Raw genomic sequence first — 7,098 nt, 5'->3', positions numbered from 1 at the left:
AGACTTGGATATTTGAATTCACCCTGGGGAGACTTCTGTCCTGAAAAATCACCAAATTGAGCTGTTTAGCTAAAGAAACACAAAGCCAATTTCCTTTTTTTGAGATGATAACATGGCTTGGATGGATTAATACAGGAAAAAAAAAAACAAAACTTCAGAGAGGAAAAAGGAAGACTGTCTGTGGAAGATCCAGGGTGACCCAGAGGCCAAACAGCTGCTTCTAGAGAAAAGAGTGGGAGGACATGGAGGGGTGTGGCAAGGCATTGTCTTCCATCCGCTCATCTACTGTGTTTGGGGCCTTAGGATTATGGGTAGTGAGAGAAGCTCTTTTCCTGAGTGACCCTTAAAAACTGTGTATTCTGGTGGAGCTACTTCAGGTCAAGTAACAAAATATGGGGAAGGGTCATGAGGGGGCCAATCTCCTTGTCTCTGTCTCAAACCTGACCTGGTCCTGTCACCTCAAGGACTATCAGCTTGTGAGAGTCAGAGGCTCTCAACACAAGTATTGGGCTTGGTCTCCTGGTGGCACCATCAGCAGAGGCTGTGGTAACTTGGGGGAATGTGGGTGCCTACACAAGAAAAAATAATATACTTTAGACCATGTGAGTATGTAACTGATGGCATGTTTGTGGACTTATGTGAGCCACCCCTCTAGGGGCTCCCAGAACCTACGAGAGGGACAGAAGATGGGATTTTGCTTTATTAATATGGCCATGATTTCACTTTTATACAAAGATTGGTGAAGCCTAGTGATAATTGGTTTATAGCAGAATTAACATTCAGTGGTTAATAAGAGCCTAGATTCAATTCTGGGCTTCTCAGTTTCTCTGTGTGAGCTTGAGCAGGTTATTTTAAGCCTCAGTTTCTTTATCTGTAAAATGGAGATAATAATAATAATCTGTCACATGATCATTATGAGGATTAAACAAAGCAATGCATTCAAAGTATATAGCAGAATGCTTACTAAATGTTAACTATTAATAAGCTTGAGTTTCTAAGGAAATTTAAAATATATTAAACAGAACTTAAGAACTGCTGGAAAGTTAAAGTTAGATAAACGATGTACTGTTAACAACACAGCAATTTTCAGAATCTGCCTGTACTGAGTAGATACTGAGAAACAAGTTTGTAATTTGTCAATAAAGATCACAAGATGTACTATATATATATGCCCATCCCCTGTCTGCAGTTTCTTGTACTGTGGTGACTGACCTGTTGCTATGATGCTGGAAGCCATTCCACTGTTATTTCAAATACCAGCCGGGTCACTCATGGTGGACAGGTTTCAGCGGAGCTTCCACACTAAGATAGACTAGAAAGAAAGGCCTAGCAATCTGCTTCCAAAATATAGCCAATGAAAACCGTATGGATCACAACATAATATTGGCATATATAGTGCTGGAAGATGAGTCCCCTAGGTTGGAAGCTACTCACATTGGTTGCAATGATGAACTCAAGCAAACAAAAGATAGTGAAGATGGTGCAGGACTGGGCAATGTTTCATTATACATACACAAGATATATGTATATGTACGCGTGTATGTGTGTGTTATACACACACAAGATATACTATATGGAGTAAAAGGTTCAGATACTCAGGAACCCACTATAAGTGTGTAACTGACCACTCTTCTAGGTCTATTTCTTCCTCCTGCTCTAACAGCCCACCCACCATACAGCACCCCCACCGGGGGACTCTCTTAAACCATTTTAGTTAGTGTTCCCCAGCTGTCCTTCTTCTGTCTTGATTTCAAGGTCAAAGATGCCTCCAATTCCAATTTTCTGTGTCCTTGAACAATTGTATCATCTTAAAATCTTTTCTTACAGCATTGCTAAGTGCTTAGAAGTTAATGAAGAGTAATACTGCAGTCAGCCATCATCTTTGACTTTATGGAAATGTTGGATTTTGACTTGAGTTACATCTTCATATTTTTAAGGGACTATTTTCTTCTCTGAGTATACTAAAGACTTCTATAAATCGAAGGCATTGACCTTTTTCAATATGTTTGCCTTGTAGTCCTTATGAGTTCATTTGATTATGATTTCCAAAGAGTTTTAACAGAGCTGCTAGAGTGTCAAACATCTCTGTTTACACAAATAGGTCAGCACTTGACTGCTAACTGAAAGGTTGGAGGTGTGAACCCACCCAGAAGCTCTGCCAGAGAAAAGACCTGGCAATCTGCTTCTGTAAAGATTACAGCCAAGAAAATGTTGTGGGGTGGTTCTACTCTGTCACATGGAGTTGCTATGAGTCAGAACAGATTTGCTGCACCCAACAACAACACCACCACCAGCGAGCCAGGATCAAGTTGTTCTATTCAAGCAGTGTATAGATTTATTTGCAGACACACACATGTAAGATATGGTTGTTCCTCTCAAGGCTTTTTCAAGTTTGTGGTACCACTTGGCTCCCCAGGGTTTACCTCCATACCCTACCACAGCCTATATCTGGGCTCTGAACATTACCAATTTTATTCTTGACCAAAGTCCTGAAGCTCATTACTTCAGATTTTGTCATGAATTCACTCATTTCCTTGTCCAACGGGGGCCTCTTGAGAAACGCTGAGTGTGGCCAGCCTGTGTGACGACACCAGTGGAGACACAGGCAGTGTCAGCACAGTGAGAAGCTATTTGAGGAGACACTAAACAGTCAAACAGTGGACCAAGGGTAGCGTGATGCTTTTCCTGAAGAGTATGGGGGAGATGATACCTGGAAGGAGTGCAGAGGAGGGATGTTCAGGCAAACAAAACCAATTAGGGAGCCTTTCAGGGGACAAAGGCTTGAGCAACATCCTGGAGAACGGATGCTGTGATGGACATTTGTAGTTTGGGGCACTTCCGCATCCTATCCCCTTTATTATTAACCAATAACCAGTTGCTCTTAAGTTGATTCCAACTCATGGTGACCCCATGTATATATGAGTAGAACTGTGATCCACAGTTCTTAAGTTCTGTTTTCAATGGTTGATTTTTTAGAAATAGATCAGCAGACCTTTCGTCCAAGGCACCTCTGAGTGGACTCAAACCTCCAATCTTTCGGTTAGCAGCCAAGTGCATTAACCATTTGTGCCACCCAGGGACTCTTTTGTTATTGTTTTTATTGTCGTTAGGTGCTGTTGAGTCAGTTTCTACTCAAAGAGACCCTGTGTACAACAGAACAGAACACTGCCTGGTCCTGCGCCATTCTCACAATCGTTGCTATGTTTGAGCCCATTGTTGCAGCCACTGTGTCAATCCATCTCGTTTAGCGTGTTCCTCTTTTGTGCTGACCCTCTACTTTACCAAGCATGATGTCCTTCTCCAGAGACTGGCCCTCCTGATAACATGTCCAAAGTACATGAAATGAAGTCTCGCTATCCTCGCTGTTGTTTTCAGTGCCCTGTTATTGCTTTGGTTGAGTTCCTCATTGAGTATGCTCTTGTTGTAAAGCCAATTTCAGACACCTCTTCCCTTTGTTGCCTCCCCCTCACCTCAGTGGGGCCAACACTTGACCTAAGTTGGACCAATTAGGTGCTTAGTCTGTGGACGGTAACTCTGGAGTTAGTGCTGAAGGAGAGTGATCATGGGGTGGTCAGATTGGCTGCAGCTTTGGTAGGAGTATGCAGACCTGAGGGTCTCGATGGTGTAGCATGGATGTGGGACCTGGTGGTTGGGCCCCTCTGAGAGCTCATATTCTACTCCGTTTTCTATGCCTAGCTCCCCAGCCTCTCATTGTTCTGACGGCCCCTGGTTACCTTTCTCTTTTCACTCAAAAGAACCACAGTAGAGTTTTGTTGTTCTCAACTAAGAACCATTCTGACACAGGAGAAAAGCTATGCCTGTGAAGGAAACAGCACTGACAAGAACTTAAAGACAGCAAAGGCATCTAACTGGCTCAGTGGAGAGAGAGCAAGGGAAAGACCTGGCTGTAGAGGGCGCTAAATGCCATAGAACAAAAGGGAAGACATAACTAGCATTTATTGACTGACGACTGCCTGCTGATCACATTTCTGTATGTTATCCCAGTTAATCCTTGCAGTCCTGTGAGGGGAATTTATTTTAACCTCAAAACAGATAATTTATTGTGTCCTATCTATTGTCTTGAACTGGGTTTCTCAAAGGTTTCTCAAAGAGAATGTTATGTTCTATGTTAATTTTTTCCATAGCATCATCATAGATGATTGTGCCATTGCTCTCAGAATAATTTTTAAGACAGGATCACAACCATTTACAACTAGAAGGAGGCCTAGTTCAACGCACTCGTTTTAGAGATGAGGAGACTGAGGCCCCAGATATGATTTGCCCATGGTACAGAGATGTTTAATGACAACGTTTGGAAAGACAAATCGAACGCCCTAACTTCCGATACAGTTCCCTCACCACGAGACTGCATTCCATTTGATATAGATTTTATGAGTACAGTAAAATTTGATATCTAACTGAGGCTTCTTGGGATCACCTTCTTAGACAGCCTAAGTAATCGCACGCCCTTATATATTCTTTTGAGAGCATTGTTCATAGCGATCCCAAATATCTGAACATTAATCATATTTTCATTTTACATAGATCACGTATTATGAGCCTTGTACATCATCTTATTCCTATGATAATTTCCCATTAAATATTATCATGTTGAAAGAACAGAAAAATCCATCTCCTGAACAGCTCCCTGTTCTGCGGAGGCAGTAGCTGCCACGTCAAATGTTAAGGCAGCTGCACACACAACTCTCAGTTTATACTCTATCCCTCTGTAAAGTTGCCCCTGGACAAATCAAGAGGGGGCCCCTCTTACATATTGTCACACGGAACTGAAACCACCATTGCTTTTTTTTGGGGGGGCCTCTTCTTCTACACTAGAAACTCCATAGGGCAGGAGATGTGCCTTGTTTGCCACTGTTACCTTGACACTTGGGATAGTGGATGGCACATAGTAGGATTCAATAAATGTTTCCTGCATGAGGGAACTGAATCTGACCACCATCCAAAGAAAACCATGAACAAACTATCATTGAGTATTTGCTCTATAATTAAAAACGATAAACTGACTGTAGTTGATATGTTTTCCCCTAAACAGGAATGTGGAGGATGTTAGCATTCAACTTGACTCAATAGGGAAGCAGGGGCTAAGGAGGCTTCTGATTCTTTAAGAAGAGACTCTTTAGGAAGACAGCTTGTTAGCTAGTGGAGGAGTTAGGGGTTACTTGGGCAGAACCTGGAATGAATTCAAGGAGAATGAAGTCTGCCAGATTCCTCCAACTCCGTTCACAGCCCTCTGTGGCTGGGCCCACAGAATGAATTTGCTATCTGCAAGCTCAGCCTCGCCCCAGTTCCAGATGAATCCTCCCCTGTGGCAGAAGTGTTTAAATGTCTCCACTGCTTTGCCTTCACCATCACCACCACATGCTTTTGCACAAGATAGTATGGTACGCCCGTGCATTTCTCAGTGGATGAACCTCCCCTCTCGGGCTGTCATAGAATTCTGGCCTCATGGTGCTCGGTGCGCTAACCCTGACCACTGGATTCCTCCTTAGTCCTGGGCCTCGGCCTTCCTCTTCTAGATCTTTGATGGTCCACTTGGACAATAGGCATTTTCTCATTGTTTTTTCCTGAGTCCAAGTGTGCTCCCTGTGGTCCTTTTGCACCCTTTCCCTGGTTTGAGTCCTGCTTCCTATAATGGAAAAAAAATCCTTTCACAAGACTGAATCCCCTGATGTACCTAATTTAAAATATCCATCTTTTTACTTAGTTACTTTCTTTGCTTTCTTGAGTCTTTTTTTTTTAATTCCAGGGTCTGACTTCTGAACTCAAACTGACTGACTAAGGGCATACTACCCATTGATAGGCCTGTCTGAGGCCACCTGCCTAAACCCTTTCCCACTGAGTCGATTCTGACTCAGAGCTACCCTATCTCATAGTGACCCTATATGACAGAGTAGAACTGCTCCATAGGGTTTCCAAGGAGCAGCTGGTGGATTTGAACCTCTGACCCTTTGGTTAGCAACTATCATGGATTGAGTTGTGTCCCTCAAAAATATGTGTATCAAATTGGCTAGGCCATGATTCCCAGTATTGTGTGATTGTCCACTATTTTGTTATCTGATGTGATTGTCCTATGTGTTGTAAAATCCTATCACTATCAGAAAGATTAGCAGCAGTTATGTTGACGAGATCTACAGGATTAGATTGTGTCTTAAGCCAATCTCTTTTGAGATATAAAAGAGAGAAGCGAGCAGAGAGCCATGGAGACATCATACCACCAAGAAAGCAGCACCGGGAGCAGAGCATGTCCTTTGGACCCAGGGTTCCTGTGTGGTGAACCTCCTAGACCAGGGGAATATTAATGACAAGGACCTTCCTCCAGAGCCGATAGAAAGAGAAAGCCTTCCCCTGGAGCTGATGCTCTGAATTCGGACTTTCTAGCCTTCTAGACTGTGAGAGAATAAACTTCTCTTTGTTAAAGCCATCTACTTGTGGTATTTCTGTTACAGCAGCCCTAGATGACTAAGACAGCAGCCAGGCTCTTAACCACTGCACCACCATGGCTCTATCACCCGCCTACTTGCTTAATATTCCCTCTGAATTCCTACCTCATGTCTCTACTGATGTCCATGTGGGACACTGCATTTTTTCATCTCCCAGTACCTTTCCTGTCCTCCTGGATGGGTCTAGTTTTATGGCCCTCCCCTCTGCTACCTGCCTTCCTGATGTATATAACTAAGCACAGTCCATTGAACCATGTACCCAATCATCTTGATATCATTGGAGTGGAACTTCAGAGAAAGGCTGACATGGGATATTGTAAACCATCTTTAAGAGGAGTCCTTAAAGCACCCTATTGCAGAAATGTAAATATAATAGAAAGTGACCTGGTTTGTCAGGAACTTTCAATGCTTTCTAGCTGGATCTCTTCATTTGATGTGTCAGGGCATGGTCATGTTAACTTGCATGTTATACTTCCCCTAAAAGAGGTTAGGAGGCATTGGGTTGGAAATACCTTTTGACCAAATGGGACATGAGGTTGATATGGGTTATATAACATGTTGTGATGAGACAGCCCCTAGGAAAACATATGGAAGCAAAGAGAAACTAGCTCATGGCATTAGTACTAGGCTTTCTTCA

Source organism: Trichechus manatus, unplaced genomic scaffold (assembly GCF_000243295.1).
Source record: "Trichechus manatus latirostris isolate Lorelei unplaced genomic scaffold, TriManLat1.0 scaffold00019, whole genome shotgun sequence".
In the NCBI taxonomy this organism is placed as follows: domain Eukaryota; kingdom Metazoa; phylum Chordata; class Mammalia; order Sirenia; family Trichechidae; genus Trichechus; species Trichechus manatus.
This window is presented reverse-complemented; position numbering follows the sequence as displayed.